The 26,722-nt window shown below is 37.3% G+C and overlaps 1 protein-coding gene across 3 annotated transcripts in view; it reads right to left on the minus strand.

Annotated features, from left to right (window-relative positions):
• The window catches only part of TOGARAM2 (TOG array regulator of axonemal microtubules 2), an 89,801-nt gene that overhangs the window by 46,369 nt on the left and 16,710 nt on the right, over positions 1–26,722 (minus strand). Inside the window, exon 1 of one of the 3 annotated variants that reach the window (XM_075864632.1) lies at positions 18,901–19,201. The exons of the other annotated variants lie outside the window; for them this stretch is intronic. The gene's annotated coding sequence lies outside the window, so the exon portion shown is untranslated. Of the gene's footprint in view, positions 1–18,900; positions 19,202–26,722 lie in introns of those variants that run through there. 3 annotated transcript variants of the gene reach the window in all.

Here is a 26,722-nt window from a genome sequence, read left to right on the forward strand (position 1 = left end):
AGATAGATATGAGATAGATAGATAGATATTAGATAGATAGATAGATAGATAGATAGATAGATAGATAGATAGATAGATAGATAGATAGATAGATAGATAGATAGATAGATAGATAGATAGATATGAGATAGATAGATAGATAGATAGATAGATAGATAGATAGATAGATAGATAGATAGATACCACACACTAGGATGATAGGTGTAATGGGTCCTCTGAACGTCAAACATGTCTTATTATATTCTGGGTCCTCTTTTAATAGGCTGGTCATGGGGGGGGGGGGGTTGACCTCTTAGCTTTAACTAATAGGGGGGCTCACAGGTAACCCAACCCAGGACACAAAGCAGCATGTGAGCGGAGGTCGTACCTGCCTGGGGCCTTGTCCTGCTGATATCAGGCCGGGCGCTGGAGATCAGTGTCAGCCTCACACGCTCAGGTGTGTTCTGCATGCCACAGGTGAAGCTGCACATACCACAGGTAAACATGGCTGCTAGGTAACCAGGCACCTGGGAGCTCTAGTGTGAAGTGTCACTCCTGGGGCCGACCAGACCATTGTTATGTTAATACCTAGGAGTGAACACACTTGGGTGTCCTTGACAGCATGGGGACTCAGCAGGAGAGTCAAGATTAACTCTTCCCATACCTTATGTCTACCTGAACTCAGGTCCTGCTAGTGTACTTAAGCCTATGATGTGTGATACTGTCTGCTGAACTAGTGTACCTAAGCCTATGATGTGTGATACTGTCTGCTGAACTAGTGTACCTAAGCCTATGATGTGTGATACCGTCTGCTGAACTAGTGTATCTAAGCCTATGATGTGTGATACTGTCTGGCGAACTAGTGTACTTAAGCCTATGATGTGTGATACTGTCTGCTGAACTAGTGTACCTAAGCCTATGATGTGTGATACTGTCTGCTGAACTAGTGTACCTAAGCCTATGATGTGTGATACCGTCTGCTGAACTAGTGTATCTAAGCCTATGATGTGTGATACTGTCTGGCGAACTAGTGTATCTAAGCCTATGATGTGTGATACTGTCTGCTGAACTAGTGTATCTAAGCCTATGATGTGTGATACTGTCTGCTGAACTAGTGTATCTAAGCCTATCATGTGTGATACTGTCTGCTGAACTAGTGTATCTAAGCCTATGATGTGTGATACTGTTTGCTGAACTAGTGTATCTAAGACTATGATGTGTGATACTGTCTGCTGAACTAGTGTATCTAAGCCTATGATGTGTGATACTGCCTGCTAAATTAGTGTATCTAACCCTATGATGTGTGATAATGTTTGATGAACTAGTGTATCTAAGCTTATGAGGTGTGATACTGTCTGATAAGCTGGTGTTTCTGATCCTATCATGTGTGGTACTAGCTGCTGAACTAGTGTATCTAAGCCTGTCGTGAGATATTGCCTGCTGAGCTGATATATCTAAACCTATGATGTGTGATACTGTGTGCTGAGCTGCTGTATCTAAGCCTGTCATGTCTAAAACTGTGATACTGAGCTGCTGTATCTAAGTCTATCATGTGTGATACTGTCTTCTGAGTGGGTGTATCTAATACTTTCATGTGTAATACCGTCCACTGGGCTGATGCATCTAAGCCTACCATGTGTGGTACTGTCCGCTGAGCCCGTGTATCCAACCCTATCAGGTATGATACTGACGGCTGAGCTCCTATATCTAAGATCTTTGATGTGTAAAGCTGTCGGCTGAGCCTGTGTATCTAAGCCTATTATACGTAATACTGAGCTGTGAGTTGGTGTATCTAAGCCTATCATGTGTAATATTGAATGGTTTTTATTATAATAGTTCTATTTAATATACTTTCATCCCATATGTAGAAAATTGTTGCTCCCCAAACCTCATTCCCAAGATTAGTACATGAGGAACACATTGTATTGGGTACTAAACACCAGCATGTGACTGGGGTTCCTGCGGCCCACCACAGGAGATATTTCTGAGGGTCCACCCTCCATCTATACAGAGCCCATTATTGGGTCAGAGCCTGGGCCCACCGGAGGATCCTGTGCTACTATGGTGGCCCAGACTGACCCTACTAAACATTGTGGCTATTTATATATAGGTAGTACTGCCTTCCTGTAAATGACGTAGACAGAGATAATACCGCCTCCCTGTCTCTCCCTGTACGTGATGTAGACACAGATAGTACTGCCTCCCTGTCAATGATGTAAGCACAGATAGTACTGCCTCCCTGTAAATGATGTAGGTACAGATAGTACTGCCTCCCTGTCAATGATGTAAGCACAAATAGTACTGGCTCCCTGTCTCTCCCTGTAAAAGATTGTAGACAGAGATAATACCGCCTCTCTGTATGTGATGTAGACACAGACGGTACTACCTCCCTGTAAATAATGTAGGCGCAGATTGTACTGCCTCCCTGTCTCTCCCTGTACGTGTGATGTAGGCACAGATAGTACTGCCTCCCTGTCAATGATGTAAGCACAGATAGTACTGCCGCCCTATCCCTGTACATGATGTAGACCCAGATGGTACTGCCTCCCTGTAAATGATGTAGGTACAGATAGTACTGCCTCCCTCTAAATTATGAAGACACAGATAGTACTGCCCCCTTGTCTTTTTCTGTAAATTAGGCAGTGTCTCTGGGGAGCGGAGTGCTGCACAGGTTTTCATTACCCAATAACAAAGGAGTTATAACTAACCAACCAGGTCTGGGACCTCTCTCTCTAAGGACTGATAGCAGCCACATGGCCTGCCGCTGTGCTACATCTGCCCTTTAAACCCTGATTGGAGGATTGGAGAGCCATTTAGTGGAGGAAGATATACAACGATCTCCTAATACGAGACTGACCCATCACTGACACTTCTAGGTGCCTGAATAGGAGACCGGATTATTCACACCGGACCCTAGGACATCAATATTCACTTTGTAAAGCCAAAGCAGCAACAATGTTTCTAAGAAATCAACTAAAAAGTTTCCAACATAAAAACAAAGAAAAATACACCATGAAAAAATCTGACGCTTATAATATACAAACATGACTCAGATCAGGGAATAGAGGATCTGAGCCAAAATATTCAGCAATTTCCTGGAATATGTATGATCACATACATACATCTGGTATAAGTTATACATCTTGTATATAGTGATATGTGGCATGCTGGTATAACCTGGGTATCTTCTGTATATAATTATATATGTACAGCTGGTATAAGTTGTACATATTGTATACCGTGATATGGAGCATGCTGGTATAACCTGGGTATCTTCTGTATATAATTATATATGTACATCTGGTATAAGTTATACATCTTGTATATAGTGATATGGAGCATGCTGGTATAACCTGGGTATCTTCTGTATATAATTATATATGTACATCTGGTATAAGTTACACATCTTGTATATAGTGATATGGAGCATGCTGGTATAACCTGGGTATCTTCTGTATATAATTATATATGTACATCTGGTATAAGTTATACATCTTGTATATAGTGATATGGAGCATGCTGGTATAACCTGGGTATCTTCTGTATATAATTATATATGTACAGCTGGTATAAGTTATACATCTTCCTGTATATAGTAATATAGAGCATGCTGGTATAACCTGGGTATCTTCTGTATATAATTATATATGTACAGCTGGTGTATTATACATCTTCTTGTATATAGTGATATGGGGCATGCTGGTATAACCCGGGTATCTTCTGTACATAATCACATACATACATCTGGTATAAGTTATACATCTTCTTGTATATAGTGATATGGAGCATGCTGGTATAACCTGGGTATTTTCTGTATATAATTATATATGTACAGCTGGTATAAGTTATACATCTTCTTGAATATAGTGATATGGAGCATGCTGGAATAACCTGGGTATCTTCTGTATATAATTATATATGTATAGCTGGTATAAGTTATACATCTTCTTGTATATAGTGATATGGAGCTTGCTGTTATAACCTGGGTATCTTCCTTATATAATTATATATGTACAGCTGGTATATGTTATATATCTTCTTGTATATAGTGATATGGAGCATGCTGGTATAACCTGGGTATCCTCTGTATATAATTATATATGTACAGCTGGTATAAGTTATACATCTTCCTGTATATAATGATATGGAGCATGCTGGTATAACCTGGGTATCTTCTGTATATAACTATATGTGTACAGCTGGTATTAGTTATACATCTTCTTGTATATAGCGATATGGAGCATGCTGGTATAACCTGGGTATCTTCTGTATATAATTATAGATGTACAGCTGGTATAAGTTATACATCTTCTTGTATATAGTGATATGGAGCATGCTTGTATAACCTGGGTATCTTCTGTATATAATTATATATGTACAGCTGGTATAAGTTATACATCTTCTTGTATATAGTGATATGGCGCATGCTGGTATAACCTGGGTATCTCCTGTATATAATTATATATGTACAGCTGGTATAAGTTATACATCTTCTTGTATATAGTGATATGGAGCATGCTGGTATAACCTGGATATCTCCTGTATATAATTATATATAAACAGCTGGTATAAGTTATACATCTTCTTGTATATAGTGATATGGAGCATGCTGGTATAACCTGGGTATCTTCTGTATATAATTATATATGTACAGCTGGTATAAGTTATACATCTTCCTGTATATAGTAATATAGAGCATGCTGGTATAACCTGGGTATCTTCTGTATATAATTATATATGTACAGCTGGTATAAGTTATACATCTTCCTGTATATAGTGATATGGGGCATGCTGATATAACCCGGGTATCTTCTGTATATAATCACATACATACATCTGGTATAAGTTATACATCTTCTTGTATATAGTGATATGGAGCATGCTGGTATAACCTGGGTATCTTCTGTATATAATTATATATGTATAGCTGGTATAAGTTATACATCTTCTTGTATATAGTGATATGCAGCATGCTGGTATAACCTGGGTATCTTCTGTATATAATTATAGATGTACAGCTGGTATAAGTTATACATCTTCTTGTATATAGTGATATGGAGCATGCTGGTATAACCTGGGTATCTTCTGTATATAATTATATATGTACAGCTGGTATAAGTTATACATCTTCTTGTATATAGTGATATGGAGCATGCTGGTATAACCTGGGTATCTTATGTATATAATTGTATATGTACAGCTGGTATAAGTTATACATCTTCTTGTATATAGTGATATGGAGCATGCTGGTATAACCTGGATATCTCCTGTATATAATTATATATGTACAGCTGGTATAAGTTATACATCTTCTTGTATATAGTGATATGGAGCATGCTGGTATAACCTGGGTATCTTCTGTATATAATTATATATGTACAGCTGGTATAAGTTATACATCTTCCTGTATATAGTAATATAGAGCATGCTGGTATAACCTGGGTATCTTCTGTATATAATTATATATGTACAGCTGGTGTATTATACATCTTCCTGTATATAGTGATATGGGGCATGCTGGTATAACCCGGGTATCTTCTGTATATAATCACATACATACATCTGGTATAAGTTATACATCTTCTTGTATATAGTGATATGGAGCATGCTGGTATAACCTGGGTATCTTCTGTATATAATTATATATGTATAGCTGGTATAAGTTATACATCTTCTTGAATATAGTGATATGGAGCATGCTGGAATAACCTGGGTATCTTCTGTATATAATTATATATGTATAGCTGGTATAAGTTATACATCTTCTTGTATATAGTGATATGGAGCTTGCTGTTATAACCTGGGTATCTTCCTTATATAATTATATATGTACAGCTGGTATATGTTATATATCTTCTTGTATATAGTGATATGGAGCATGCTGGTATAACCTGGGTATCTCCTGTATATAATTATATATGTACAGCTGGTATAAGTTATACATCTTCCTGTATATAATGATATGGAGCACGCTGGTATAACCTGGGTATCTCCTGTATATAATTATATATGTACAGCTGGTATAAGTTATACATCTGCCTGTATATAGTGATATGGAACATGCTGGTATATCCTGGGTATCTTCTGTATATAATTATATATGTACAGCTGGTATAAGTTATACATCTTCTTGTATATAGTGATATGGAGCATGCTGGTATAACCTGGGTATCTTCTGTATATAATTATATATGTATAGCTGGTATAAGTTATACATCTTCTTGAATATAGTGATATGGAGCATGCTGGAATAACCTGGGTATCTTCTGTATATAATTATATATGTATAGCTGGTATAAGTTATACATCTTCTTGTATATAGTGATATGGAGCTTGCTGTTATAACCTGGGTATCTTCCTTATATAATTATATATGTACAGCTGGTATATGTTATATATCTTCTTGTATATAGTGATATGGAGCATGCTGGTATAACCTGGGTATCTCCTGTATATAATTATATATGTACAGCTGGTATAAGTTATACATCTTCCTGTATATAATGATATGGAGCACGCTGGTATAACCTGGGTATCTCCTGTATATAATTATATATGTACAGCTGGTATAAGTTATACATCTGCCTGTATATAGTGATATGGAACATGCTGGTATATCCTGGGTATCTTCTGTATATAATTATATATGTACAGCTGGTATAAGTTATACATCTTCTTGTATATAGTGATATGGAGCATGCTGGTATAACCTGGGTATCTTCTGTATATAATTATATATGTACAGCTGGTATAAGTTATACATCTTCTTGTATATAGTGATATGGGGCATGCTGGTATAACCCGGGTATCTTCTGTATATAATTATATATGTACAGCTGGTATAAGTTATACATCTGCCTGTATATAGTGATATGGACGATGCTGGTATAACGTGGGTATCTTCTCTATATAATTATATATGTACAGCTGTTATAAGTTATACATCTTCTTGTATATAGTGATATGGAGCATGCTGGTATAACCTGGGTATCTTCTGTATATAATTATATATGTACAGCTGGTATAAGTTATACATCTGCCTGTATATAGTGATATGGAACATGCTGGTATATCCTGGGTATCTTCTGTATATAATTATATATGTACAGCTGGTATAAGTTATACATCTTCTTGTATATAGTGATAAGGAGCATGCTGGTATAACCTGGGTATCTTCTGTATATAATTATATATGTACATCTGGTATAAGTTATCCATCTTGTATATAGTGATATGGAGCATGCTGGTATAACCTGGGTATCTTCTGTATATAATTATATATGTACATCTGGTATAAGTTATACATCTTCCTGTATATTGTAATATGGAGCATGCTGGTATAACCTGGGTATCCTCTGTATATAATTATATATGTACAGCTGGTATAAGTTATACATCTTCCTGTATATAATGATATGGAGCTTGCTGGTATAACCTGGGTATCTTCTGTATATAACTATATGTGTACAGCTGGTATTAGTTATACATCTTCTTGTATATAGCGATATGGAGCATGCTGGTATAACCTGGGTATCTTCTGTATATAATTATAGATGTACAGCTGGTATAAGTTATACATCTGCCTGTATATAGTGATATGGAACATGCTGGTATATCCTGGGTATCTTCTGTATATAATTATATATGTACAGCTGGTATAAGTTATACATCTTCTTGTATATAGTGATAAGGAGCATGCTGGTATAACCTGGGCATCTTCTGTATATAATTATATATGTACATCTGGTATAAGTTATCCATCTTGTATATAGTGATATGGAGCATGCTGGTATAACCTGGGTATCTTCTGTATATAATTATATATGTACATCTGGTATAAGTTATACATCTTCCTGTATATTGTAATATGGAGCATGCTGGTATAACCTGGGTATCCTCTGTATATAATTATATATGTACAGCTGGTATAAGTTATACATCTTCCTGTATATAATGATATGGAGCATGCTGGTATAACCTGGGTATCTTCTGTATATAACTATATGTGTACAGCTGGTATTAGTTATACATCTTCTTGTATATAGCGATATGGAGCATGCTGGTATAACCTGGGTATCTTCTGTATATAATTATAGATGTACAGCTGGTATAAGTTATACATCTTCTTGTATATAGTGATATGGAGCATGCTTGTATAACCTGGGTATCTTCTGTATATAATTATAGATGTACAGCTGGTATAAGTTATACATCTTCTTGTATATAGTGATATGGAGCATGCTGGTATAACCTGGATATCTCCTGTATATAATTATATATAAACAGCTGGTATAAGTTATACATCTTCTTGTATATAGTGATATGGAGCATGCTGGTATAACCTGGGTATCTTCTGTATATAATTATATATGTACAGCTGGTATAAGTTATACATCTTCCTGTATATAGTAATATAGAGCATGCTGGTATAACCTGGGTATCTTCTGTATATAATTATATATGTACAGCTGGTATAAGTTATACATCTTCCTGTATATAGTGATATGGGGCATGCTGATATAACCCGGGTATCTTCTGTATATAATCACATACATACATCTGGTATAAGTTATACATCTTCTTGTATATAGTGATATGGAGCATGCTGGTATAACCTGGGTATCTTCTGTATATAATTATATATGTATAGCTGGTATAAGTTATACATCTTCTTGTATATAGTGATATGCAGCATGCTGGTATAACCTGGGTATCTTCTGTATATAATTATAGATGTACAGCTGGTATAAGTTATACATCTTCTTGTATATAGTGATATGGAGCATGCTGGTATAACCTGGGTATCTTCTGTATATAATTATATATGTACAGCTGGTATAAGTTATACATCTTCTTGTATATAGTGATATGGAGCATGCTGGTATAACCTGGGTATCTTATGTATATAATTGTATATGTACAGCTGGTATAAGTTATACATCTTCTTGTATATAGTGATATGGAGCATGCTGGTATAACCTGGATATCTCCTGTATATAATTATATATGTACAGCTGGTATAAGTTATACATCTTCTTGTATATAGTGATATGGAGCATGCTGGTATAACCTGGGTATCTTCTGTATATAATTATATATGTACAGCTGGTATAAGTTATACATCTTCCTGTATATAGTAATATAGAGCATGCTGGTATAACCTGGGTATCTTCTGTATATAATTATATATGTACAGCTGGTGTATTATACATCTTCCTGTATATAGTGATATGGGGCATGCTGGTATAACCCGGGTATCTTCTGTATATAATCACATACATACATCTGGTATAAGTTATACATCTTCTTGTATATAGTGATATGGAGCATGCTGGTATAACCTGGGTATCTTCTGTATATAATTATATATGTATAGCTGGTATAAGTTATACATCTTCTTGAATATAGTGATATGGAGCATGCTGGAATAACCTGGGTATCTTCTGTATATAATTATATATGTATAGCTGGTATAAGTTATACATCTTCTTGTATATAGTGATATGGAGCTTGCTGTTATAACCTGGGTATCTTCCTTATATAATTATATATGTACAGCTGGTATATGTTATATATCTTCTTGTATATAGTGATATGGAACATGCTGGTATAACCTGGGTATCTCCTGTATATAATTATATATGTACAGCTGGTATAAGTTATACATCTTCCTGTATATAATGATATGGAGCACGCTGGTATAACCTGGGTATCTCCTGTATATAATTATATATGTACAGCTGGTATAAGTTATACATCTTCTTGTATATAGTGATATGGAGCATGCTGGTATAACCTGGGTATCTTCTGTATATAATTATATATGTACAGCTGGTATAAGTTATACATCTTCTTGTATATAGTGATATGGGGCATGCTGGTATAACCCGGGTATCTTCTGTATATAATTATATATGTACAGCTGGTATAAGTTATACATCTGCCTGTATATAGTGATATGGACGATGCTGGTATAACCTGGGTATCTTCTCTATATAATTATATATGTACAGCTGTTATAAGTTATACATCTTCTTGTATATAGTGATATGGAGCATGCTGGTATAACCTGGGTATCTTCTGTATATAATTATATATGTACAGCTGGTATAAGTTATACATCTGCCTGTATATAGTGATATGGAACATGCTGGTATATCCTGGGTATCTTCTGTATATAATTATATATGTACAGCTGGTATAAGTTATACATCTTCTTGTATATAGTGATAAGGAGCATGCTGGTATAACCTGGGTATCTTCTGTATATAATTATATATGTACATCTGGTATAAGTTATCCATCTTGTATATAGTGATATGGAGCATGCTGGTATAACCTGGGTATCTTCTGTATATAATTATATATGTACATCTGGTATAAGTTATACATCTTCCTGTATATTGTAATATGGAGCATGCTGGTATAACCTGGGTATCCTCTGTATATAATTATATATGTACAGCTGGTATAAGTTATACATCTTCCTGTATATAATGATATGGAGCATGCTGGTATAACCTGGGTATCTTCTGTATATAACTATATGTGTACAGCTGGTATTAGTTATACATCTTCTTGTATATAGCGATATGGAGCATGCTGGTATAACCTGGATATCTCCTGTATATAATTATATATGTACAGCTGGTATAAGTTATACATCTTCTTGTATATAGTGATATGGAGCATGCTGGTATAACCTGGGTATCTTCTGTATATAATTATATATGTACAGCTGGTATAAGTTATACATCTTCTTGTATATAGTGATATGGAGCATGCTGGTATAACCTGGGTATCTTCTGTATATAATTATATATGTACAGCTGGTATAAGTTATACATCTTCCTGTATATAGTAATATAGAGCATGCTGGTATAACCTGGGTATCTTCTGTATATAATTATATATGTACAGCTGGTGTATTATACATCTTCCTGTATATAGTGATATGGGGCATGCTGGTATAACCCGGGTATCTTCTGTATATAATCACATACATACATCTGGTATAAGTTATACATCTTCTTGTATATAGTGATATGGAGCATGCTGGTATAACCTGGGTATCTTCTGTATATAATTATATATGTATAGCTGGTATAAGTTATACATCTTCTTGAATATAGTGATATGGAGCATGCTGGAATAACCTGGGTATCTTCTGTATATAATTATATATGTATAGCTGGTATAAGTTATACATCTTCTTGTATATAGTGATATGGAGCTTGCTGTTATAACCTGGGTATCTTCCTTATATAATTATATATGTACAGCTGGTATATGTTATATATCTTCTTGTATATAGTGATATGGAGCATGCTGGTATAACCTGGGTATCTCCTGTATATAATTATATATGTACAGCTGGTATAAGTTATACATCTTCCTGTATATAATGATATGGAGCACGCTGGTATAACCTGGGTATCTCCTGTATATAATTATATATGTACAGCTGGTATAAGTTATACATCTGCCTGTATATAGTGATATGGAACATGCTGGTATATCCTGGGTATCTTCTGTATATAATTATATATGTACAGCTGGTATAAGTTATACATCTTCTTGTATATAGTGATATGGAGCATGATGGTATAACCTGGGTATCTTCTGTATATAATTATATATGTACAGCTGGTATAAGTTATACATCTTCTTGTATATAGTGATATGGGGCATGCTGGTATAACCCGGGTATCTTCTGTATATAATTATATATGTACAGCTGGTATAAGTTATACATCTGCCTGTATATAGTGATATGGACGATGCTGGTATAACCTGGGTATCTTCTCTATATAATTATATATGTACAGCTGTTATAAGTTATACATCTTCTTGTATATAGTGATATGGAGCATGCTGGTATAACCTGGGTATCTTCTGTATATAATTATATATGTACAGCTGGTATAAGTTATACATCTGCCTGTATATAGTGATATGGAACATGCTGGTATATCCTGGGTATCTTCTGTATATAATTATATATGTACAGCTGGTATAAGTTATACATCTTCTTGTATATAGTGATAAGGAGCATGCTGGTATAACCTGGGTATCTTCTGTATATAATTATATATGTACATCTGGTATAAGTTATACATCTTGTATATAGTGATATGGAGCATGCTGGTATAACCTGGGTATCTTCTGTATATTATTATATATGTACATCTGGTATAAGTTATACATCTTCCTGTATATTGTAATATGGAGCATGCTGGTATAACCTGGGTATCCTCTGTATATAATTATATATGTACAGCTGGTATAAGTTATACATCTTCCTGTATATAATGATATGGAGCATGCTGGTATAACCTGGGTATCTTCTGTATTTAACTATATGTGTACAGCTGGTATTAGTTATACATCTTCTTGTATATAGCGATATGGAGCATGCTGGTATAACCTGGGTATCTTCTGTATATAATTATAGATGTACAGCTGGTATAAGTTATACATCTTCTTGTATATAGTGATATGGAGCATGCTTGTATAACCTGAGTATCTTCTGTATATAATTATAGATGTACAGCTGGTATAAGTTATACATCTTCTTGTATATATTGATATGGAGCATGCTGGTATAACCTGGATATCTCCTGTATATAATTATATATAAACAGCTGGTATAAGTTATACATCTTCTTGTATATAGTGATATGGAGCATGCTGGTATAACCTGGGTATCTTCTGTATATAATTATATATGTACAGCTGGTATAAGTTATACATCTTCCTGTATATAGTAATATAGAGCATGCTGGTATAACCTGGGTATCTTCTGTATATAATTATATATGTACAGCTGGTATAAGTTATACATCTTCCTGTATATAGTGATATGGGGCATGCTGATATAACCCGGGTATCTTCTGTATATAATCACATACATACATCTGGTATAAGTTATACATCTTCTTGTATATAGTGATATGGAGCATGCTGGTATAACCTGGGTATCTTCTGTATATAATTATATATGTATAGCTGGTATAAGTTATACATCTTCTTGAATATAGTGATATGGAGCATGCTGGAATAACCTGGGTATCTTCCTTATATAATTATATATGTACAGCTGGTATATGTTATATATCTTCTTGTATATAGTGATATGGAGCATGCTGGTATAACCTGGGTATCTTCTGTATATAATTCTATATGTACAGCTGGTATAAGTTATACATCTTCTTGTATATAGTGATATGGAGCATGCTGGTATAGCCTGGGTATCTTCTGTATATAATTATATATGTACAGCTGGTATAAGTTATACATCTTCTTGTATATAGTGATATGGAGCATGCTGGTATAACCTGGGTGTCTTCTGTATATAATTATATATGTACAGCTGGTATAAGTTATACATCTTCTTGTATATAGTGATATGGAGCATGCTGGTATAACCTGGGCTTCTTCTGTATATAATTATTTATGTACAGCTGGTATAAGTTATATATCTTCCTGTATATAGTGATATGGAGCATGCTGGAATAACCTGGGCATCTTCTGTATATAATTATATATGTATAGCTGGTATAAGTTATACATCTTCTTGTATATATGGATATGGAGCATGCTGTTATAACCTGGGTATCTTCTGTATATAATTATATATGTACAGCTGGTATAAGTTATATATCTTCTTGTATATTGTGATATGGAGCATGCTGGTATAACCTGGGTATCTTCTGTATATAATTATATATGTACAGCTGGTATAAGTTATACATCTTCTTGTATATAGTGATATGAAGCATGCTGGTATAACCTGGGTATCTCCTGTATACTTATATATGTACTGCTGGTATAAGTTATACATCTTCTTGTATATAGTGATATGGAGCATGCTGGTATAACCTGGGTATATTCTGTATATAATTATATATGTACAGCTGGTATAAGTTATGCATCTTCCTGTATATAGTGATATGGAGCATGCTGGTATAACCTGGGTATCTTCCTTATATAATTATATATGTACAGCTGGTATAAGTGATACATCTTCTTGTATATAGTGATATGGAGCATGCTGTTATAACCTGGGTATCTTCCTTATATAATTATATATGTACAGCTGGTATAAGTTATACATCTTCCTGTATATAGTGATATGGAGCATGCTGGTATAACCGGGTATCTTCTGTATATAATCACATACATACATCTGGTATAAGTTATACATCTTCTTGTATATAGTGATATGGCGCATGCTGGTCTAACCTGGGTATCTTCTGTATATAATTATATATGTACAGCTGGTATAAGTTATACATCTTCCTGTATATAGTGATATGGAGCATGCTGGTATAACCTGGGTATCTTCTGTATATAATTATATATGTACAGCTGGTATAAGTTATACACCTTCTTGTATATAGTGATATGGAGCATGCTGGTATAACCTGGGTATCTTCTGTATATAATTATATATGTACAGCTGGTATATGTTATATATCTTCTTGTATATAGTGATATGGAGCATGCTGGTATAACCTGGGTATCTTCTGTATATAATTCTATATGTACAGCTGGTATAAGTTATACATCTTCTTGTATATAGTGATATGGAGCATGCTGGTATAGCCTGGGTATCTTCTGTATATAATTATATATGTACAGCTGGTATAAGTTATACATCTTCTTGTATATAGTGATATGGAGCATGCTGGTATAACCTGGGTGTCTTATGTATATAATTATATATGTACAGCTGATATTAGTTATACATCTTCCTGTATATAGTGATATGGAGCATGCTGGTATAACCTGGGTATCTTCTGTATATAATTATATATGTACAGCTGGTATAAGTTATACATCTTCTTGTATACAGTGATATGGAGCATGCTGGTATAACCTGGGCTTCTTCTGTATATAATTATTTATGTACAGCTGGTATAAGTTATATATCTTCCTGTATATAGTGATATGGAGCATGCTGGAATAACCTGGGCATCTTCTGTATATAATTATATATGTATAGCTGGTATAAGTTATACATCTTCTTGTATATAGTGATATGGAGCATGCTGTTATAACCTGGGTATCTTCTGTATATAATTATATATGTACAGCTGGTATAAGTTATACATCTTCTTGTATATAGTGATATGAAGCATGCTGGTATAACCTGGGTATCTTCTGTATATAATTATATATGTACTGCTGGTATAAGTTATACATCTTCTTGTATATAGTGATATGGAGCATGCTGGTATAACCTGGGTATCTTCTGTATATAATTATATATGTACAGCTGGTATAAGTTATACATCTTCCTGTATATAGTGATATGGAGCATGCTGGTATAACCTGGGTATCTTCCTTATATAATTATATATGTACAGCTGGTATAAGTTATACATCTTCCTGTATATAGTGATATGGAGCATGCTGGTATAACCGGGTATCTTCTGTATATAATCACATACATACATCTGGTATAAGTTATACATCTTCTTGTATATAGTGATATGGCGCATGCTGGTCTAACCTGGGTATCTTCTGTATATAATTATATATGTACAGCTGGTATAAGTTATACATCTTCCTGTATATAGTGATATGGAGCATGCTGGTATAACCTGGGTATCTTCTGTATATAATTATATATGTACAGCTGGTATAAGTTATACATCTTCTTGTATATAGTGATATGGAGCATGCTGGTATAACCTGGGTATCTTCTGTATATAATTATATATGTACAGCTGGTATAATTTATACATCTTTTTGTATATAGTGATATGGAGCATGCTGGTATAACCTGGGTATCTTCTGTATATAATTATATATGTACAGCTGGTATAAGTTATACGTCTTCTTGTATATAGTGATATGGAGCATGCTGGTATAACCTGGGTATCTTCTGTATATAATTATATATGTACAGCTGGTATAAGTTATACATCTTCTTGTATATAGTGATATGGAGCATGCTGGTATAACCTGGGTATCTTCTGTATATACTTATATATGTACAGCTGGTATCAGTTATACATCTTCTTGTATATAGTGATATGGAGCATGCTGGTATAACCTGGGTATCTTCTGTATATAATTATATCTGTACAGCTGGTATAAGTTATACATCTTCTTGTATATAGTGATATGGAGCATGCTGGTATAACCTGGGTATCCTCTGTATATAATTATATATTTACAGCTGGTATAAGTTATACATCTTCTTGTATATAGTGATATGGAGCATGCTGGTATAACCTGGGTATCTTCTGTATATAATTATATATGTACAGCTGGTATAAGGTATACATCTTCTTGTATATAGTGATATGGAGCATGCGGGTATAACCTGGGTATCTTCTGTATATAATTATACATGTACAGCTAGTGTAAGTTATACATCTTCTTGTATATAGTGATATGGAGCATGCTGGTATAACCTGGGTATCTTCTGTATATAATTATATATGTACAGCTGGTATAAGTTATACATCTTCTTGTATACAGTGATATGGAGCATGCTGGTATAACCTGGGCATCTTCTGGTATATAATTATATGCAGGGGCGTAACTAGGAAAGACTGGGCCCCATAACAAACTTTTGACTGGGGCCCCCCCCTCCCCTGGGTGTCACACAACCCCCCCCCCCCCCCCTCTGTAGATAGTGCCTTTTTTACAGCCCCCCCCTGTAGATAACGCCGTACAGCCACCCCCTGTAGATAACGCCATACAACCCTCTCTGTAGATAGCGCCATACAGCCCCCTCTGTAGATAGCGCCATACAGCCCCCTCTGTAGATAGCGCCATACAGCCCCCTCTGTAGATAGCACCATACAGACCCCCTGTAGATAATGGCATACAGCCCCCTATGTAGATAGCGCCATACAGCCCCCTCTGTAGATAGCGCCATACAGCCCCCTTTGTAGATAGCGCCATACAGCCCCCTCTGTAGATAGCGCCATACAGCCCCCTCTGTAGATAGCGCCATACAGTCCCCCCTGTAGATAACGCCATACAGCCCCCTCTGTAGATAGCACCATACAGTCCCCCCTGTAGATAATGCCATACAGCCCCCTATGTAGATAGCGCCATACAGCCCCCTCTGTAGATAGCGCCATACAGCCCCCTTTGTAGATAGCGCCATACAGCCCCCTCTGTAGATAGCGCCATACAGCCCCCTCTGTAGATAGCGCCATACAGTCCCCCCTGTAGATAGCGCCATACAACCCTCTCTGTAGATAGCGCCATACAGCCCCCTCTGAAGATAGCGCCATACAGCCCCCTCTGTAGATAGCGCCATACAGCCTCCTCTGTAGATAGCACCATACAGACCCCCTGTAGATAATGCCATACAGTCCCCTATGTAGATAGCGCCATACAGCCCCCTCTGTAGATAGCGCCATACAGCCCCCTTTGTAGATAGCGCCATACAGCCCCCTCTGTAGATAGCGCCATACAGCCCCCTCTGTAGATAGCGCCATACAGTCCCCCCTGTAGATAACGCCATACAGCCCCCTCTGTAGATAGCACCATACAGTCCCCCCTGTAGATAATGCCATACAGCCCCCTATGTAGATAGCGCCATACAGCCCCCTCTGTAGATAGCGCCATACAGCCCCCTTTGTAGATAGCGCCATACAGCCCCCTCTGTAGATAGCGCCATACAGCCCCCTCTGTAGATAGCGCCATACAGTCCCCCCTGTAGATAACGCCATACAGCCCCCTCTGTAGATAGCGCCATACAGCCCCCTCTGTAGATAGAGCCATACAGCCCCCTCTGTAGATAGCGCCATACAGTCCCCCCTGTAGATAACGCCATACAGCCCCCTCTGTAGATAGCGCCATACAGCCCCCTCTGTAGATAGCGCCATACAGTCCCCCCTGTAGATAACGCCATACAGCCCCCTCTGTAGATAGCGCCATACAGCCCCCTCTGTAGATAGCGCCATACAGTCCCCCCTGTAGATAACGCCATACAGCCCCCTCTGTAGAGAACGCCATACAGCCCCCCTGTAGATAGCGCCATACAGCCCCCCCTGTAGATAGCGCCATACAGCCCCCCCTGTAGATAGCGCCATACAGCCCCCTCTGTAGAGAACACCATACAGCCCCCCTGTAGATAGCGCCATACAGCCCCCCCTGTAGATAGCGCCATACAGCCCCCTCTGTAGATAGCGCCATACAGCCCCCTCTAGATAACGCCATACAGCCCCCCTGTAGATAGCGCCATACAGCCCCCTTTGTAGATAACGCCATACAGCCCCCTCTGTAGATAGCGCCATACAGCCCCCCTGTAGATAGCGCCATACAGCCCCCTCTGTAGATAACGCCATACAGCCCCCTCTGTAGATATCGCCATACAGCCCCCCTGTAGATAACGCCACACAGCCCCCCCTGTAGATAGCGCCATACAGCCCCCTCTGTAGATAGCGCCATACAGCCCCCTCTGTAGATAGCGCAATACAGCCCCCCCTGTAGATAACGCCATACAGCCCCCTCTGTAGATAGCGCCATAAAGTTCCCCCTGTAGATAACGCCATACAGCTCCCTCTGTAGATAGCGCCATACAGTCCCCCTCTGTAGATAACGCCATACAGTCCCCCCTGTAGATAACGCCATACAGCCCCCTCTGTAGATAGCGCCATACAGCCCCCCTGTAGATAGCGCCATACAGCCCCCTATGTTATCTACAGGGGGGGCTGTAAAAAAGGCACTATCTACAAGGGGGGGGGGTTGTGTGACACCCAGGGGAGGGGGGGCCCCAGTCAAAAGTTTGCTATGGGGCCCAGCCTTTCCTAGTTACGCCCCTGATAAGGCCTTTCTTAGCTTGGACCCTCTTTTTGATAATCACAGTAGGGTCTACCTCTATGGCACCTACCCCCATCATATCTATCCTAGCGAGAACAATGCCTGTCCTGTCCGTTTCCCACTTACCTCACATCTTGGTCAGGACTCGTCTTCTATACTGATCCAGGACTTAGTGTTGGCTCAGAGTAAGAAATCATGGCTCAGGGCCCAGTATGAAACACAAGGCCGCATTCATTCACAGGTGAGGCCTGAGCTCCTCTGACTGCTCTCTACAAGTTTCCTTCATTCAGCCGAATGCTTCATGACACCACAACAAGATTCGGCGGCCCCGCTGCTTCTCAGGCTTTCTGGTCTGGGTTACAGTCCATGACTACCACATTCTTACTGGATATTATCCCTATATAATTATCATGCCACAGAGACACAGCCCCGAGGATGGAAGCGTCATACAATTAGAAAGGAGGACATGAAGCGACCCCACATGACAATGAGCAGCCACAGGATCTGTATTATTACATAGTAACACAGAACACGGCTACAGAATAAATATAAACCCTATTGTCCCCTCCACAGAGACACTGCAAAAATCCCCTGACACCCCGACATCAAGACAAAATGTCATCACAACAGCAAAAAGGAGAAAAAGGGACAAAGTGTAAAAATATTACATTCACCAGATTCTCAAAGACCATTATATAATCATTTATTTCTTCCATAGGTGCAGTAATATAGTAGTTATATTCTTGTATATAGGCGCAGTATTATAGTAGTTATATTCTTGTATATAGGGGGCAGTATTATAGTAGTTATATTCTTGTATATAGGAGGCAGTATTATAGTAGTTATATTCTTGTATATAGGGGCAGTATTATAGTAGTTATATTCTTGTATATAGGAGCAGTATTATAATAGTTATATTCTTGTATATAGGGGCAGTATTATAGTAGTTATATTCTTGTATATAGGGGGCAATATTATAGTAGTTATATTCCTGTATATAGGGGGTAGTATTATAGTAGTTATATTCTTGTATATAGGGGGCAGTATTATAGTAGTTATATTCTTGTATATAGGAGCAGTATTATAGTAGTTATATTCTTGTATATAGGGGCAGTATTATAGTAGTTATATTCTTGTATATAGGAGGCAGTATTATAGTAGTTATATTCTTGTATATACGGGGCAGTATTATAGTCGTTATATTCTTGTATATAGGGGCAGTATTATAGTAGTTATATTCTTGTATATAGAGGCAGTATTATAGTAGTTATATTCTTGTATATACGGGGCAGTATTATAGTAGTTATATTCTTGTATATAAGGGTCAGTATTATAGTAGTTATATTCTTGTATATAGGGGCAGTATTATAGTAGTTATATTCTTGTATATAGGGGGCAGTATTACAGTAGTTATATTCTTGTATATAGGAGCAGTATTATAGTAGTTATATTCTTGTATATAGGAGCAGTATTATAGTAGTTATATTCTTGTATATAGGGGCAGTATTATAGTAGTTATATTCTTGTATATAGGGAGCAGTATTATAGTAGTTATATTCTTGTATATAGGGGGCAGTATTATAGTAGTTATATTCATATATATATAGGAGCAGTATTATAGTAGTTATATTCTTGTATATAGGGGCAGTATTATAGTAGTTATATTCTTGTATATAGGAGCAGTATTATAGTAGTTATATTCTTGTATATAGGGGCAGTATTATAGTAGTTATATTCTTGTCCATAGGAGAGGATAGATGTGTGCTTGTGAGCTCCCTGTTAGGACTATGCATGGCTTCTGACCCAGGTGGAGGGGAGGGGTCCTGGGCTGATGATCCTGGGAAAGCCCAGAGTCTGGAGTTTGGCCTGCAGCATGGAGATGGTGGAGGTGATGATCTGGAAATGGTGGCTGGTGAGTCAACTGAATCTCATGATGTTGGTGAATTGTGCACAAAAATGACAAAGAAAAATATCTTTAAAATGGAAATGCAAGTTCGCAAATTGAGAACTGAAATTAACCAAGAGACTGATCCAAAGGCAAAGCTGATGAAATGTGAGTGTCTGGATGTTTGCACACGTGAGCTGGTGATATTGAAGGAGAGATTGCAGAAAGAATCATGCACAGTACCCAAAATAAAGAACTGGGCAATTGAGAACAAAAGGGAGACCAGAGCCCAAACTGTGAAGAGAAAAAATATCATTGCAAAAAAAGACACTGACTATAAGACTGTGTATAATATTGTGGAGCAGGGAAATCCTGGAAGATATGAGTGTGCAGTGGCTGGAGGATCACAACTCCCATCATGTGTGGGGTCTGTGCAATCAGTCAACAAAAATGCTGCCAAAGCTGCAGAGAAATGTGTGCCAGCTGACGAGGGGTTAACTGCAGTAGACTCGATGTGCAGTACTGATGAAGTGAATGCGAGTGGCACTCCTGGGAGTGAGCAAGAAAGTGCCGCATATACTGATATTATAAGTGAGACCTCGCTCAGCGCGGTGATTGACAGTCTGATATCTGATGAACCAGCGGCACAGGCTGAGGCGGACATTGCAGACCCTGTTCTGGAGGTTCAGACGTCCGCAGTGTCAGTGAATGGAGTGCAGGTTACACAGCGATCAGGAGCAGACACAGGAGGATCTGCAGTACAATCAGCTGAGGAGAGGTCCAGTCCTGACCCACCTGCTGACAGACCTCAGTACAGGAGACTGTTGTCCAGCGTCACAAGACCGACTAACCCCGCACCTCAGAGGAGGAACGCGGTCCGAATCAGGTACTCGGGACCAGAGGAAAACCTCCCCTCCAGACTCCACATTGGGAAAGTTTTGTTGAAGGAGTTTATGAAGTTTAAAGCTTCTGAGGTGTTCGCTCTTATCCACGTTCCCTCCAGCAGGAATTATGACATCAGTTTCAAGCTGCAATATAGTCTAGACTTGTTCTGGAGTATTTATAATGATACAAAGGAGCACGCGATGTGGGAGCATCTACATGTCATCCAGCTGACTAAACCCCAGGTAGTCACCGCCACCGTCCTGTTCCAGTCTGAGGTGGTGGCTCTGGCAGATTTGCAGCACTGGTTGAGCAGATATTGTGAGGTGAAGAGACTGCCAACAAAGATCTATGATGAGGAGGAGATCTGGAATGGAGGATATTCTGTCAAGATCCAGCTGGTTCAGGAGAATGGAGTGACCAGACATCTGCCGCACTCCTTCTACCTGGGCTCGGAGAGAGGCATATGTTACTACCCTGGTCAACCGCGACTGTGCCATAGATGTGGGGGCAGACACCTGGCATTCAACTGTTCCCGTATTAAGTGCTCACTATGTGGTCAGTTTGGGCATGTGAAGGATGATTGTACAGGACCTGTCATCTGTAACCTGTGCTTAGGACCTGGACATACATTCCGGGAGTGTCCGCATGCAGAACATAATAAAGAGGAGACCTTTAAAGAAGCCATGGAGGAAGAGCAGGAGGATGTCTCCATATGTGTAGATACAACCCAAGAACCTGGAAGTCCCAGCGATGATGTGAGCCAAAGTACCAGAGATCCTGCTCCAGAGACGAATGTCCCATCTGTGGATGCTGCACAAGTGTCACCAGCCACTGAAAATAGAGGTCATGCTAAAAGTAAAATCTCCAGTCACTCTGTCACCAAAACATCTAAACATCTGCCCAACACCAGTAAGGAACCAGCTGATCCAGCCGCAGCGACCAGTAAGGAACCAGCTGATCCAGCCGCAGCGGCCAGTAAGAAACCAGCTGGGCCAGCCGCAGCGACCAGTAAAAAAACAGCTGATCCAGCCGCAGCGACCAGTATGGATGAGGAGGGATTTCAGACGGTTAAAAGGAGAAGTAAAACAGATGATTCTTGTAGGAAAAAAATCACTGCTGCAAAGAAATCACCGGAGTCTACAGTGCTGGCGATAACTGGGGGACGTTACTGTGCGCTGGGGGAAGATGACCAGGAAGAAGAAGCAGAGATGGAGCAAGTCTCCTCACACAACCCAGATGACGAAACTCAGGATGAAGACGCTGACCCCCCAATGTCCACCAAAAGATGGGGTGTTACAGGACATAGCAGTGGAAAAAGGAAAAAAAGTAGGAAAGACATGTAACCAGGATGAGGCTGAAAATCACCTCCTATTAATGTGAACAGCGTGAAGAATAGGAGCAGGCGGCAGGTAATGTCTCTGCTGTGTCCCTGCAGTCACCACATCTAGTGGGACAGTGAAACTCTCAGCTGCTGTATGGAGACTTCTAGCCCGAACTCCGTTTATATCATAGAGGTTTACTATATGTCATAAATGTGGTGACCGTGTACCCTCTGTGGTGTGCGCGATGCTGCTCGGTCACCAATAAAGAAGAACTCTCCTGTAATACTGTCTAGAATAATATCATGAAAAATAGTTGAAACAATCTATACTGGCGCAATATTCATATATTATGGTTTGTTTAATGATTGTGATGTTATTAAGAGACATACGTTTATTTTCTTTATCTGTTATGAGTGTATTGCAAAGGTATTGTAATAATTTGTTGCAAGTTTTCAAATAAAAAAGATAATTATAGTAGTTCTATTCTTGTATATAGGAGCAGTATTATAGTAGTTATATTCTTGTATATAGGAGGCAGTATTATAGTAGTTATATTCTTGTATATAGGGGGCAGTATTATAGTAGTTATATTCTTGTATATAGGGGGCAGTATTATAGTAGTTATATTCTTGTATATAGGAGCAGTATTATAGTAGTTATATTCTTGTATATAGGAGGCAGTATTATAGTAGTTATATTCTTGTATATAGGGGAAGTATTATAGTAGTTATATTCTTGTATGTAGGGGCAGTATTATAGTAGTTATATTCTTGTATATACTGGGCCGTATTATAGTAGTTATATTCTTGTATATAGGGGCAGTATTATAGTAGTTATATTCTTGTATATAAGAGCAGTATTATAGTAATTATATTCTTGTATATACGGGGCAGTATTATAGTAGTTATAGTCTTGTATATAGGGGGCAGTATTATAGTAGTTATATTCTTGTATATAGGAGCAGTATTATAGTAGTTATATTCTTGTATATAGGGACAGTATTATAGTAGTTATATTCTTGTATATAGGGAGCAGTATTATAGTAGTTATATTCTTGTATATAGAGGCAGTATTATAGTAGTTATATCCTTGTATATAGGGGCAGTATTATAGTAGTTATATTCTTGTATATACGGGGCAGTATTATAGTAGTTATATTCTTATATTTAGGTGCAGTATTATAGTAGTTATATTCTTGTATATAAGAGCAGTATTATAGTAGTTATATTCTTGTATATACGGGGCAGTATTATAGTAGTTATATTCTTGTATATAGGGGGCAGTATTATAGTAGTTATATTCTTGTATATAGAGGAGCAGTATTATAGTAGTTATATTATTGTATATAGGAGCAGTATTATAGTAGTTATATTCTTGTATATAGTAGCAGTATTATAGTAGTTATATTCTTGTATATAGGGGCAGTATTATAGTAGTTATATTCTTGTATATAGGAGGCAGTATTATAGTAGTTATATTCTTGTATATAGGAGTCATATTCTTGTATATAGGAGTCATATTCTTGTATATACGGGGCAGTATTATAGTAGTTATATTCTTGTATATAGGGGGCAGTATTATAGTAGTTATATTCTTGTATATAGAGGAGCAGTATTATAGTAGTTATATTATTGTATATAGGAGCAGTATTATAGTAGTTATATTCTTGTATATAGTAGCAGTATTATAGTAGTTATATTCTTGTATATAGGGGCAGTATTATAGTAGTTATATTCTTGTATATAGGGGCAGTATTATAGTAGCTATATTCTTGTATATAGGAGCAGTATTATGGTAGTTATATTCTTCTATATAGGGGGCATTATTATAGTAGTTATATTCTTGTATATAAGAGCAGTATTATAGTAGACTTATTCTTGTATATAGGGGGCAGTATTATAGTAGTTATATTCTTGTGAATAGGAGCAGTATTATAGTAGTTATATTCTTGTATATAGGAGCAGTATTATAGTAGTTATATTCTTGTATATAGAGGCAGTATTATAGTAGCTATATTCTTGTATGTAAGGGCAATATTATAGTAGTTATATTCTTGTATGTAGGGGCAGTATTATAGTAGTTATATTCTTGTATATAGGTGGCAGTATTATAGTTATTATAGTCTTGTATATAGAGGGCAGTATTATAGTAGTTATATTCTTGTATATAGGAGGCAGTATTATAGTAGTTATATTCTTGTATATAGGGGGCAGTATTATAGTAGTTATATTCTTGTATATAGTGGCAGTATTATAGTAGTTATATTCTTGTATATAGGAGCAGTATTATAGTAGTTATATTCTTGTATATAGGAGCAGTATTATAGTAGCTATATTCTTGTATATAGGGGCAGTATTATAGTAGTTATATTTTTGTATATAGGGGCAGTGTTATATTAGTTACATTCTTATATATATAGGAGCAGTATTATAATAGTTATATTCTTGTATATAGGGGGCAGTATCATAGTAGTTATATTTTTGTATATAGGGGCAGTGTTATAGTAGTTACATTCATGTATAAAGGAGCAGTATTATAGTAGTTACATTCTTGTATATAGGAGCAGTATTATAGTAGTTATATTCTTGTATATAGGGGCAGTATTAAAGTAGTTATATTCTTGTATATAGGAGCAGTATTATAGTAGTTATAATCTTGTATATAGGGGCAGTATTATAGTAGTTATATTCTTGTATATAGGAGCAGTATTATAGTAGTTATATTTTTGTATATAGGAGCAGTATTATAGTAGTTATATTCTTGTATATAGGAACAGTATTATAGTAGTTATATTCTTGTATATAGGAGCAGCATTATAGTAGTTATATTCTTGTATATAGGAGCAGTATTGTAAAGGATCTGCCAGACAAAGCTTCTGTGTCGACGCCCGTGGTTAATCAGTCTGCACCTGCTCCTAGGTCTGGTAGAGTGACTCGATCTGCTACCACTCAGGCTGGTAGGCTCAGGAGTGGGAGAACATATCACAGCCTGGCCAGACGGATCTAGCTCCCGCCCTCGGCCTTTTTATACCTTAATTTCCTGCTTGTCTTTGCCTGTGTTTCTTTCCTGTTTCCTGGCTCTGCTGCTCCTGCTATTATTATTGACCTTGCTTAATTTTGACCCTGTCTTTACTGACTACGCTCCTGCTCTGCGTTTGGTACCTCGTACACTCCTGGTTTGACTCGGCTCGTTCACTACTCCTGTTGCTCACGGTGTTGCCGTGGGCACTGCCCCATTTCCCTTAGCTTCTGTGTACCCATGTCTGTCGTACAGATATTGAGCGTACGGACCATCGCCCAGTTGTACGCCATCGCATAGGACGGGCATTGCAAGTAGGCAGGGACTGAGTGGCGGGTAGATTAGGGCTCACCTGTCTGTCTCCCTACCCCGTCATTACAAGTATTATAGTAGTTATATTTTTGTATATAGGGGGCATTATTATAGTAGTTATATTCTTGTATATAGGAGCAGTATTATAGTAGTTATATTCCTGTATATAGGGGCAGTATTATAGTAGTTATATTCTTATATATAGGGGCAGTATTAGAGTAGTTATATTCTTGTATATAGGGGCAGTATTATAGTAGTTATATTCTTGTATATAGGAGCAGTATTATAGTAGTTATATTCTTGTATATAGAGGGCAGTATTATAGTAGCTATATTCTTGTATATAGGGGGCAGTATTATAGTAGTTATATTCTTGTATATAGGTGCAGTATTATAGTAGTTATATTCTTGTATATAGGGGCAGTATTATAGTAGTTATAGTCTTGTTTATAGGAGCAGTATTATAGTAGTTATATTCTTGTAAATAGGGGGGCATTATTATAGTAGTTATATTCTTGTATATAGGG

This window comes from Rhinoderma darwinii, chromosome 4, assembly GCF_050947455.1.
Source record: "Rhinoderma darwinii isolate aRhiDar2 chromosome 4, aRhiDar2.hap1, whole genome shotgun sequence".
NCBI classification, from domain to species: domain Eukaryota; kingdom Metazoa; phylum Chordata; class Amphibia; order Anura; family Rhinodermatidae; genus Rhinoderma; species Rhinoderma darwinii.